Raw genomic sequence first — 12,874 nt, 5'->3', positions numbered from 1 at the left:
TTAATCTAAGTAGTTCACAAGAAGACTTCATATAGCTCTTTTCAATATCAGCTGAAAAGCTTTACAAACCATGTAGAAAAAAAGCTATAATTTTGTTAAGAAATTGTATAAATTATTTGGGTCACAATCTGTCAGCCATGGATGTTTTCCATTCACCAGAACAGAGATGATTCCATTTGACCAACGTTCTAAAGTAAAAAACAATGAAAAGAATTTTGGGGGTATTAACTGGTTATTGCGAGCAATAAACGCCTAATTTAAAAAAAAAGTAGCTCAGTCCTCTCATGAACTTATTAAAGCAACAATTCCTGAGTCGCTTCCATGTGAAGCAGAAGTGAAAGCAGCTTTCTCTTCTTTCACTGCTTCTCTTCAACAATCCCCCACTTTGGGTACCCCTAGCCATGTCGACCCCTTCTCCTTTTGTTCACGAGAGACAGGATGATATATTAGGAGTATTAGCTCGCTGGAGCCTGTAGGTTGCCTCTCTTAACCTAGTCCTTGGTTTAGTAACTGAGGCATACTTTTTATGCTTGCAGAACTCGGCAGCAGCTGTCAAACTGGTTGAAGCCTCTGCCAATATGTTGTTTGCTTCTCACTGACTCTGTGGTTTGCACCTGCTGAACAATCATTGTTACTTTTAGACAACACTCAAGATTTCTCTATCAGCAACTTTTCCATTTATGAAGCCCTTTTTATCTCTTTTACACATCACTATTTAACATAGTTCAAACCTTACTCTTGTAATTTGATTCCTTTTCAGGGTGAAGGGGAAACGTGACTTTAGCAATAACTGAGGAAAGCATGCCCAGGACTGATCTTACAGAACCCCTTTTAGTTCATCTTGATTTAATATGGTTTATAGATGGATTTTATTTTAGAAATTACAAAGGCCTCCTCTTTTGTTGTATCTGCTGAAAATGCAGCCATTAAGGGGCTCCATTTCATAATATTTGATCTTCCCAGGTAGCAGAATTAATAGCTCTGACTGAAGCCTTTATTGTGGCAAAAGACAAAAGTTATGCTTTTAGAATTGCTCATGATTTTGAAATGTCATGAAACCTAAAGGATTTGTGACTTCTTCAGATATTTTGACTAACTGTGGGAACAATATCAATGATTTAGTAGAAGCTATTCAAAACTCACAAAGAAAAAATGGTTATTAAATAGAAGCACATAGGCAGACCAAAAGCCAATGGCAATGCCCTTGCAGGGCTACATGCTAAATGAGCAGCTTTTACCACCCCAGCTGTATGAGATGCTTCTCTCCCCACAAAGTTGACGTCCTTCCCCCTCAAACCTTCGGATGGATAACTGCTCAATTTAAGCCAGCTACAGTTGACTCACAGCAATCAGACCAACCTTCTGAAAAACAGAATTGTCCATCACAGGGATGGAGGCTAGAAGTCTGAAATCAAGGTGTTGGAAGAGCCATGCTCCCTGGGAAGGCACTAGGGAAAGATCTGCTTCACGTCTCTCTTCTAGCTTTGGCTCCTTGGCATGTATTAGCAAACTCTAGTCTTCACGTGGTGTCCTACCTGTGTGCATGCCTTTGCTTCCAAATTTCCCTTATGATAAAGACACCAGTTGTATTAGGACTCACCCTAATTACCTTATTTTCACATGATTACCTCTGTAAAGACCTTACCTCTAAATAAGGTCACATTCTGAGGTCCTGGTGGTTAGGACGCCAATATATCCTTTTTGGGGGATACAATTCAATCCATAACACATATCAACTTGAAAATGCTTTACAACGTTACCGAACACCATTTCTGTTCTTATTATGGGTTCATGTTTCACAGTGCAAGCAAACTGCCAACCAAGCTACCAACTACCAAATCAGTGGATTTCTACTCACATGAGACCTTAAACTGAGGCTGAGTCAAAAAAGTCTCCAGAAGCAGACAAGAAGCAGTCACTTTGCCCAAGAACTCTGAACCAAGGAGATGACAGTGGATATATAGCCCATGCCTGAAACTGACAAAATAAGACAGCTGAATGAATTTCTTTAAAACAATCATTCTCTTTTTGTAATTATTGTTCTGGTATTCTTGGTCATTTAACCCAAATATCACTAGATCATTGTTTTCTCTCAGCATAGTTGAGTTTAACCATATTCAGTTCTTGGTGTATTCGAAATACATGGTTATAGTTAGCCTGTGCCTTTGCAATAGCATTTAGTGCAGAAAGGCTTGGGTATATGGGAACTTTTTTTTTTTTTTTTTTACAGAATATCTCCATGCTACCAGTACCTTGTAATTCTAGTTATTATGCAAGGCATCTGTGATTACGCTAGTCCCCAAAGACCATTATCCATATGAGGTTTGGGAAAACTTTCCTGTGTTTCTCTGCAGAGGCCCAGTTTACCTGATCAAAAACCACACAGGCCATGAGGTCTAAGTGGGGACAACTTTTGTTACAACTCAATTTCAGAGGCTAAAAACAATAATAGATAATGATCAACACAAATACGTGTCACTTTCAGGTATGTTCAAGAAACAAAAAATAATATAAAAACGACAGTGGGATACAATACCAAGGGTCTTCAGTGCAAGTTTTCTAAGGATTGATTTTGAGTAACTCCTTCTTCCCTATATCAGGTTGGTGAAACCAGGGCTTATTGCATGTTACCTGTTAGCTGATTAGGCTTAGAAATTTAGCCTACCTTATGTCAACCTTACAGATTGTACAGAATCCATTAGTGAAGGCATTCCATCCACCAAAATTAGTTCATCACTGGCTAGAAGGGTTGCTTGGATCAAGGAAAACTTCTACTTGCAGTTGTGTTTATGGTAATACAATACAGTTGTATAGGTTTCAGAGAATTGTTATCTTAATGAATCAGCTTTATTGCTGAACCTCTGATATACAGTGACACTCAAAGATGATTCTATGCTAGAGTAGACGGAATTCCTTATGGTCAAACTTTCTCCTCTGGGATAGAGGGATAACCACAAGAAGGGACAGATGAACTTTGACCTCTTGGGCACACTACATACAAAGCAGAGGCAGCCAAATGCCATAATCCCAAATTGGGGAAATCACATATAATGCAGAGGTGCTTTGATGGTGGAATCCTAAAATGGGCACCATACAAACACTACCCAGCCTAGGGCTTACTTAACCCACCAATCCAGATATAGCCATCCAATGGACGTCACTGAGAGATCTTGTTTTCCTAATATGGAACAGAGATTGTTCACCATCTCATGGTTATAGAAGACCTAACTCCATTTCTTATCCCCCCAAACTTTTTTTGTGAGAGTCTCCTATATTTGGTCTTTTATTATTATATATATGCATACTAAAATTATTTTATTATCATATACTATTATTATAGTATATGTAATATTAATACAATAGAAATAGAGAAACTAGTAGAAGGAGCTGGTTTCACAGAAGTGGAAAAAGTCAAGTAGATCTTTAATACCACCCACTCCCACTTGCCATCCTTAGGAGAAAGTCTTTTAGAAATTCTGCTTGAGTTAATAACATGGCAGTAGGTTTTGAAGGTGACTTTTTGTGCTTTTAAATGTAGATTAAAACCTGAATTAGTTTAAAAAGCATTAGCATACCTGTGTGACCTGCATTTTATGCTTGCTTTTTGAGAAGAGTAGTTTGGATTTCTTTTTTCCTAATCTACATATAATTTGGTGTAGTATCAGTGTATCATTTTAAATTGTAAACATTCACAATAACTGCTTCCTTTATTAAAAAGTGATAAACTACTGCTAAATTCACTTATTACATTTACCCTCAAACTGCTTTTCCAAGCAAATTTATTTTGATATACTTTATTAACAAATTAATTAAAAAAACAAATCTAAGTTTTGAATCAGAGAAGAGAGGCCTAAAATTTAAAGCAACCCATGCCTAGCCCTTTAAAATTATTTTTTGAGATATATTCTGCAATATGGATTAACACAATTTATAATTCTGGATATTTCTATATGCTTCCCAGGGTGTATACTCTATCATCAACTCTGAAGGCTTATCCACATTATTTGATTTAATAGAATGTTTCTACATTAGTGGCCTAAAAAGTAAGCCATCCACAGGAGTCATGACAACAATCTTTTTGTATACAAAGAAGTTTTAGCAATAATGGAATATGTATTGTTCTCGAAATCAGAAACCACTAATCTAGTGGGAAAGGAGAGAATAGGTCTTTGCTCTTGATTGAAATAGTTTAAGAGTTTGCAGTATTCTACTGTCCCAATAATGCCTAAAGCTGGGAAACATTAATAATTTATGAAAAGTATGACAGAAACAAATATGTTTGAATTATCAACTTACGTATTTACAATTTGACTAAGGATGGAATTTATGTTTAGAGCTGTGATTACAAAATTATTGTTTTGCCACTTTTTAAGAAGCTATTAAAGAGTTGGAGAACTAGCTTAAATGTTCAATCTTGGGACACACTGTAGATGACAATTTCAAGTTTGGCTTCTGATACTATGAAATGGGACAAACTGCTTCAAGATTACACATTGAAATAGTAATAAATACTACTTTTAGGCCTTACTAAAAATGGCTCAATTAACTGTACTCATGTACATTTATTTCATTTATATTTCATAGAAACAGAATTCTAAATATAATTTAGAATTTAGAAGTGGGAATCTATGAAGTAAAATACTACTTATTTACTCAAGGTCACACAACGATTTGGTTTCTAAGCCAGAGACAGAAACTCAATTTCCTAACATCTACCCCAAGCTGCTACATGGATAACTCTAGAAATTCCATCTGTGAAATTTCAATCAAGACAGATATTTAAGCCCTTTGAAAAATTTGCTTACCCTGTAATTCCACATTTCAGACTGATTATTATACAGTAAGCCACAGTTGGGTTTTTTTTTTTTTTTGGATAGTACATGCTGGCACAGCATTTTGCACCACTTTGGAGTAACCATGACACACACACATTTGAATAAATTAATGTCTAGTCTCAACTGACTCGTCTCAGTTGACCAGTATAATCTCCTCTCTAGAATATAAAATGATTTCTTAGCTAGTTTTTCTTTCCTTTTAAAATGACACTCATATCTATAGGTGTCCATCTAACATTCCACGTCTGAGACTTTGGAGTCAGTGGAAAAGGAAGAAATGATGAGAAAACCATTTAGAACCATGTTAAATGTTTACATGAAAATTAATCACAAGTCTACTACTGACAAGCTGTGTGACATTACAAAATAACTACTGCCTCTGTGCCCCAGTTTACCTGGGCATGAAAATGAGCATGATAATATAGGTTCATAACTTATTTTCCAAAACCCTTGGGTCCAATGGTGTTTCAAATTCAGAATGTTTTGGATTTTAGATAGGTAATTCAGCGCAAACACCATATATTTACATAACAGTCACAGTAGGGTTTCAAGCAGTATATTAAAATATTAAAATTGCTGCAGCAAAATGAATAAATATTCAAACTAAGAGATAATTCAAGAATAAAAATAGCCTCATATCAATTCAGGTCAGATTTCTGCCTGTGTGAAAAAAAACCAAAACCAAACAAAGTTTTCAGAGACTTTTGCCTTTCAAAATTATAGCTGAAAGATCGTAGACCTGATATAATATGTAAATCATAGAGTAATTTAAGTGGATAAATAAGTTATTTCATGCAAAGCATTTATACTGGTAACTGACACATAGTAAGTTACCTAATTATTACTTTAATATTGTGTATCATTTTTCTTTGAGATGTTACACATCAATTAAATCAACTTGTTTGCAATAAAATATAGTCAGTTGCCCAAAATTATACTAAGATCTTTATATACACTATCTCATTTACTCCCCTTATCAGTCCTCTGATAAACACTATTATTGTTGCCATTTTCCACTGAGGAAATTATCATTCTTTGTAATATACTCCCTTAATCAAATTTAATAAATTGATGTGCAAGCCATGCTTCATACGTTTCATACAGAGAATAGTATTCACCTCAAATAAATTCCTCAAAATTTGTTCTTTGTGAAAAAAGTTTTCAAAATTGCACTTCAGTTGATTCAAGCATCTTGTTTCCAAATAGGAATGATATTCATTACTTATTTGATGAAAGTTTATTTTAAGCCAGTGACTCATTTTACAATTATAAAAATGAAGAAAAGATATTCAGAGTTATCAAACTCACATATAACATGTTTCTAAAAAAATTATAGTTAAGAAATATCTACACTTGTCTTTTCTTATTTTCCAGTATCAGATGTATACACAAAAGGGTTCTCTTAGCTATCTGGTGGCCAACAAATTTTTGTACAGTATGAATTATGCTAAAGAATAAGCCAAGTAGCAGTACATTTAAAAAATGTATAAGTAAATGAATATTATAGATTTTCCCTAAATATTAGAGTCAGATGGAAATGTAGATTTTTTATAAAGGAAAATTGTGTAAAATTATGAACTACTAATGCATTGGTATACATCTTCCCTGTATAGTGTCTTATATTCCACTTACTATATTACAACCATTTTTATATCATTAAATAGTCTGATAAATCCTTATATTAATTATTTATAGGTAAATAATATTTAATATAATGTTGAGCCATAATCTTCTAATTAATTGCAAATTATTGACTTTTAGATTATGACTATCCTAAAATGAAAAACAATGTAATGAAATTTGTGTATAAAAACCTTTAAACACTTTTTGAATAAAATTTTCTTTAGATTTCTGTCTTATATAAAATATCTATACAAAAATTCATAACACATTTTATGTTAAACTAAGCCATAATGTGTATCAGGTGGATGTTACAAAGTATTCCTTTTTGTGCTTTAAAAAAAACACTTTTGTATCACACAAATATTCAATTTTAGTGGAAAGAGAATATAGAAAAAGAGTACTGTATATCTTTCAGATCTGAAAGAGAGTGAAAAAAATATGATTATTTTTTCCAACTCCTTCTTACATAGGCTTATTGAAAGATGAAAGCTCCTAATTATATTGTTTTATCATAAAGCTATGATAATTACCACCATTTTTAAAGGAAGGATATTTTGTTTTAATTAATTTGAAATGGTAGTTTGTACAAATGGGAGATAGAAAAAAAAAAAAATCACTTCGTGCAATTGGCTCCAAAAAACATGAAGTTCCAACACCTGGATTCAGATGACATGAATACTATACATACAAAATCCTAAAGATGCCACCAGAAAACAATTAGAGCTCATCAATGAATTTGGTAAAGTTGCAGGATACAAAATTAATACACAGAAATCTGTTGCATTTCTATACACTAACAATGAAATATCAGAAAGGGAAATTAAGGAAACAATCCCATTTTCCAGTGCATCAAAAAGAATAAAATACCTAGGAATTTATTCCTAGGAGGCAAAAGACCTGTACTCCAAAAACTTTAAGACACTGATGAAAGAAATTAAAGATGACAAACAAACAGATGGAAAGATATACCATGTTCCTGGATTGTAAGAGTCAATATTGTTAAAATGACCATACTACCCAAGGCAATCTACAGATTCAATGTAACCCCTATCAAATTACCAATCGCATTTTTCACAGAACTAGAACAAATAATTTCACAATTTGTATGGAAACACAAAAGGCCCAGAATAGCCAAAATAATCTTGAGAAAGAAGAATAGAGCTGGAGGAATCAGACTCCCTGACTTCAGACTATACTACAAAGCTACAGTAATCAAAACAGTATGGTACTGGCACAAAAACAGACATATAGATCAGTGGAGCAGGACAGAAAGCCCAGAAATAAATCCACACACTCATAGTACATTAAGCCATGAAAAAGGAGGCAAGAATATACAATTGATAAAGGAAAGTCTCTTCAATAAATGGTGCTGGGAAAACTGGACAGCTACATGTAAAAGAATGAAGTTAGAAGATTCTCTAATACCACATACAAAAATAAACTCAAGATGGATTAAAAGACCTAAACATAGGACCAGATACTATAAAACTCCTAGAGGAAAAACATAGGCAGAACATTCTTTGACATAAATCGTAGCACTATTGTTTTGGATCCATCTCCTAGAATAATGGAAATAAAAGCAAAAATAAACAAATGGGACCTAATTAAACTTAAAAGCTTTTGCTCAAGAAAGGAAACCATAAACAAAATAAGAAGACAACCTATGGAATGGGAGAAAATATTTGCAAACAATGAGGCCGACAAGGGATTAATTTCTAAAATCCCAACAAGGGATTAATTTTGATATTAAGCTCATACAGCTTAATATCAAAAAAACAAACAATGCAATAAAAAATGGGCAGAAGACCTAAATATATATTTTTCCATAGAAGACATATAGATGGCCAACAGGCACATGAAAAGATGCTCAGCATTGCTAATAATTAGAGAAATGCAAATCAAAACTGCACTGAAGTATCACTTTACACCAGTCAGAATGGCCATCATCAAAATGTCTACAAATAATAAATGCTGGAGAGGATGTGGGGAACAGGGAACCCTCCTACCCTGCTGGTGGGAATGTAAATTGGTGCAGCCACTATGGAGAACGGTATGGAGGTTCCTTAAGAAACTAAAAATAGAGTTACCATATGATCCAGCAATCCAACTGCAGGGCATATATCTGGAGAAAACTATTTGAAAAGATACATGCAACCCAATGTTCATAGTAGCACTATTTACAATAGCCAAGACATGGAAGCAACCTAAGTGTCCATCAACAGATGAATGGATAAAGAAGATGTGGTATATGGAATACTACTCAGCCATAAAAAAAGAATGAAATAACGCCATTTGCAACAACACGGACGGACTTAGAGATTATCATACTAAGTGAAGTAAGTCAGAGAAATATCATATGATATCACTTACATGTGGAATCTAAAAAAAAAAAATAATACAAATAAACTTATTTACAAGACAGAAATAGACTCACAGACATTGAAAACAAACTTACGGTTACCAAAGGGGAAAGGTGGGGAGACATAAATTAGGCTTTGGGGTTTAAAAAATACACACTACTATATATAAAATAGATAAACAACAAGGACCTACTGTATAGCACAGGGAACTATATTCAGTATCTTAAAATAACTTATAATGGAAAAGAATCTGAAAAAGTATATATATTTATATCTGAATCACTTTGCTGTATACCTGAAACTAACACATTATAAATCAACTATACTTCAGTAAAAAAAAAAAAGCAAAATAATTACCACATTCCTTTTCAATAATATCCTGATATATTGTAGTATGTTTCTAGAAACTTTCAGTTCTCTAGAAGATTCAATCTTATACAGATATTCTAGAGAGGAAATATGCTTTCAGTAAATATGTTTTTTTGTTTGTATGTTTTTGTTTAAAGCAATTAACATGAGGTCTCAAAATGACATTCTGGAATTATAAGTGCCTTAAATTTAAAAACAAAAAGAATGGATATCCAAATTGGGGAACCCAAGAATGTGGGTTTGATGGGCAGAGGTTATAGGAAGAATGGGGACCTGGACCATGTATTTCTTAAGTCTGATTTTTTCCCCTCATGTGCATATAAAGAACCATTAACAATGTAATGATTAATTTCAGAATAACAAAAAAATCCAGCTATGATCCTGAGATTTAATGAGCCCTTTTCTGGAACACATGACATTTGTCCTTTCCTTCTAACAGATAAGTCCTCTTTGAACCAAAGCTAGACAATTGTAAAAGGCTGTCTGGCCTGAAGAATCCCAACAACACAGGTAGGCGACCAATCGTTATTCTTTACCCTCACATTTTGTAGTTTACGTAGTTATATATTATATTATAGTTAATATAAAATAAACAGGCAATACAGCATAGGTAGGGAGAGCTGTGGACATGTTTCACCCCAATACTTTATAGTTAATAAATGGTACTATATTTGAGATAGGGAGACCTTTAGACAGGTTGGCCTTCTTCATCTCATGTAATGCAATTGAACATTTCCCCAGTAATACTGATCAAAATAAAGAACAAAGTCTATATGTTCTCTGAATTGTGTTAAAGTTTGTAATTCCCTGGTTATAATACAGATTGACCTTTAATATAATGCATTTTGTTTTCTAAAATGAGATGAGAACATAAAATTTGCATTATCTAAAGTCACAGCATGAGACTGCTTAAACTCTGCAGCTGGATGTTTATAGCTGCTTTTCTCCTAATTCTCTTTGTAGTGCTGTAATTGGATGTGCTACATATTAAAATTCACATCTTTTGTGCTGATGTTGTATTAATGCATTTTCTCAAGTTGAGTGTTCAACTGTGACAACACAAATAATATGAAAATATAAAGGGCTCTGCTATCCCTGTTTTCCTCCTTTTGCTATGAATTAAAGAAAATGACCTCATTATGACAATGGATTTCTCCATGACCTACTACTTTCTTATTTCTTTAACGTCCTCTCCTGATGGTCCTGTATATGCAATTTATGTTGTACTAAAATTCTCATGATTCAGTAAGAATTGAACCGTGATGCCACACTAGGTAAGAACAATGTTGTAGGGAAGAGAAGTTATTTTAGATGTACTGAATTAATTGAAAGTGGGATGTAATAGAAAAGGGATAATCTTGGATGACTTCCAAATTTGTATTTTGTGTGACATAGTGAAATGAAGTCCTAAGGGCAGGGTGGGAGGGTAAGAATTTGGAAATGACATCATATCATATCCTGTGGTTTCTCTACACCTTGCCTGTACCTGTGTAAATAGTTTCCGTATGAACCTCTTCTCCAGTTTATGTCATCTGTTTCCTGCCAGGACCTTGACTGGTATAATAACTGGCACCCAAATTGGCCTCAGGAAGCAGAACTTCAAATTTTGGAAATAGATTGCTCACATATTTGAGGAGTGCTGGAAATGGACACGGGTAATCCATGACATGCAGTGACATTATGATTACTCAAATGATCACTTATTTTAGCATGTGATGAAGTATATGGGCAGGCAACAGTATTGGGAATTCAAGTGGATGTAAAACTCAGTTGCTATAGCAAAAACAGTGATTATAAAAGTTGTGGTGTCACCTGGCTCCTTCTGATGGCCCTAGAGAGTAAATACATTTAAAATGAACAGTTGAAAACTAAAAATATCTGGCATGGATGACTAGAAAGCTTAAAAAGAAGTCTTGAAGGAGTTCCTCATTTCCTATGGCCAGAGGGTGAGAACCAAGTCCAGGGTCCAATTCTGAGGATTTCAGAATTCAAATAAATTCTCAAGTGCACCAGGTCTCTTACACTGATAGAAAAGTATTGGTGGCAGAAGGGGTGGAGTTTTAAACCACGAGAAAGGGTCATCTGAGTAGCAAGGATGAAGCTGGGAACTTTGATGTTCTCCCCACTCCCACCATCAATTCACTGAAACACAAGACATAGAGGAAAAAAAAAAAAAAAAAACTCTTCTGTATAAAAGCCTTTCAATGACTGCACTTGCATCACAAACTAATTCCCCTCACAACCCACCCATCACTGCTTCTGGACAAGGATTGCTCTATGAGGAGATGGCCCACACACCCAAAGGAGGTCAGGACCTCTCCAATCTTTATTGCCAAAAAACTAAAGAATGTGTGTGGGAGTGGATTTTAAGGGATTAGACCAAGAAGGATAAAACATAAGGCATAGTCAGGCTGAATCACTGTCATGGATGCATTCAGCCAGAATATGAAATTTAATATATCGGCCTAAGCATGTGAAAAGTCGTTAATAATCTGATGAGTTGGCTCATTGAAGCCTGGACTCATCAATAACCCACATTTTACAATGTGGAAATGCCTGACCTTTGCTGGTATACTCTAAAGGAAGAAGTCTGAAGGCTCACAAAGACAGAAACGTTGGAATGAATCCACTCAGCCCCTTCCAACCATATCCCAAAGATGGATACTTGAGAATACTTCCTTCATCAAAGCTCTAAGAAATGTGTTTATTACTGAGGAGGCTGCCAGCCTGGTAGGTGTGGAATTTTAACTGGCTGCTAACCACAGGCATTATTAAAAATTAAATTAATTATCCCAAAAGGCTATTAAAATAACTCTTCTTTCCCCAGCTATATATATATGTGGAGCAGGAACTCCTTCATATACTTCAACCAAAACAACATATTGCAACAAATTGGATACAGAAACATATATGGGATCCCAACCGTCTTTTATTAAGTATGAAAAAAATAAAGAGATTTGCAAAAATATGGAGTAATGCCATTTTTCTTATTATATTTTTTATTTTAGAAAATAGTTATTTTTCACAAACTGCATTACTTATGTTAGCATGTAAGCCTCTCTACTATCTGATTTATTAATTTTAAATAAATAAATATTTTGAAATTGTGTGATTTTAACTTATAATACAGTGAATGGTGAGATATACGTGTATGTGTCTATGTATAGTAAAAGACTTCTTTCCTTAATAAATCTTAAGAGTTTAAAAAGAAGGGGTTCAGAGAGTTAAAAAAAGTTTAAGAACCAGTGCTTTAGACCATTTTTCTGCCAGATAGTCAAACAGCTCCCTCTCTCATCTTTCCTTAGGTCTTTATTAAAGATCACCTACAATGACTATCAGAAGTAAAATTGCAATTCTTTTCCTCCGAATATATATCTCCTATCTCCCTCCTTTGCCTTATTTTTAAAAACTTATCATTAACTTACATGTATCTTATTTATTTTATTTACTGTGTGTCTCTTCAGGTGAATATTATAAGTTTCCTCAAGGCAGGGAAATGGTATGCCATATTTACCACTGTATCTATAATGTCTAGAAGAGAGCCTTGTATGTGGTAAATGTTTAATAAATATTTTTAAAATATATATTATCTTTTGAATAAATATTTTGTTGAATGAATAAATGAATTTCAGTTATCAATTCTATGGATAGACTTCTCTGACTTCCCTAATTAGCTAGAGCAAGGGT

The sequence above is a fragment of the Eschrichtius robustus genome, chromosome 13 (assembly GCF_028021215.1).
Source record: "Eschrichtius robustus isolate mEscRob2 chromosome 13, mEscRob2.pri, whole genome shotgun sequence".
In the NCBI taxonomy this organism is placed as follows: Eukaryota; Metazoa; Chordata; class Mammalia; order Artiodactyla; family Eschrichtiidae; genus Eschrichtius; species Eschrichtius robustus.
The sequence above is the reverse complement of the archived record's forward strand: the minus strand, read 5'-3'. Positions refer to the sequence as shown.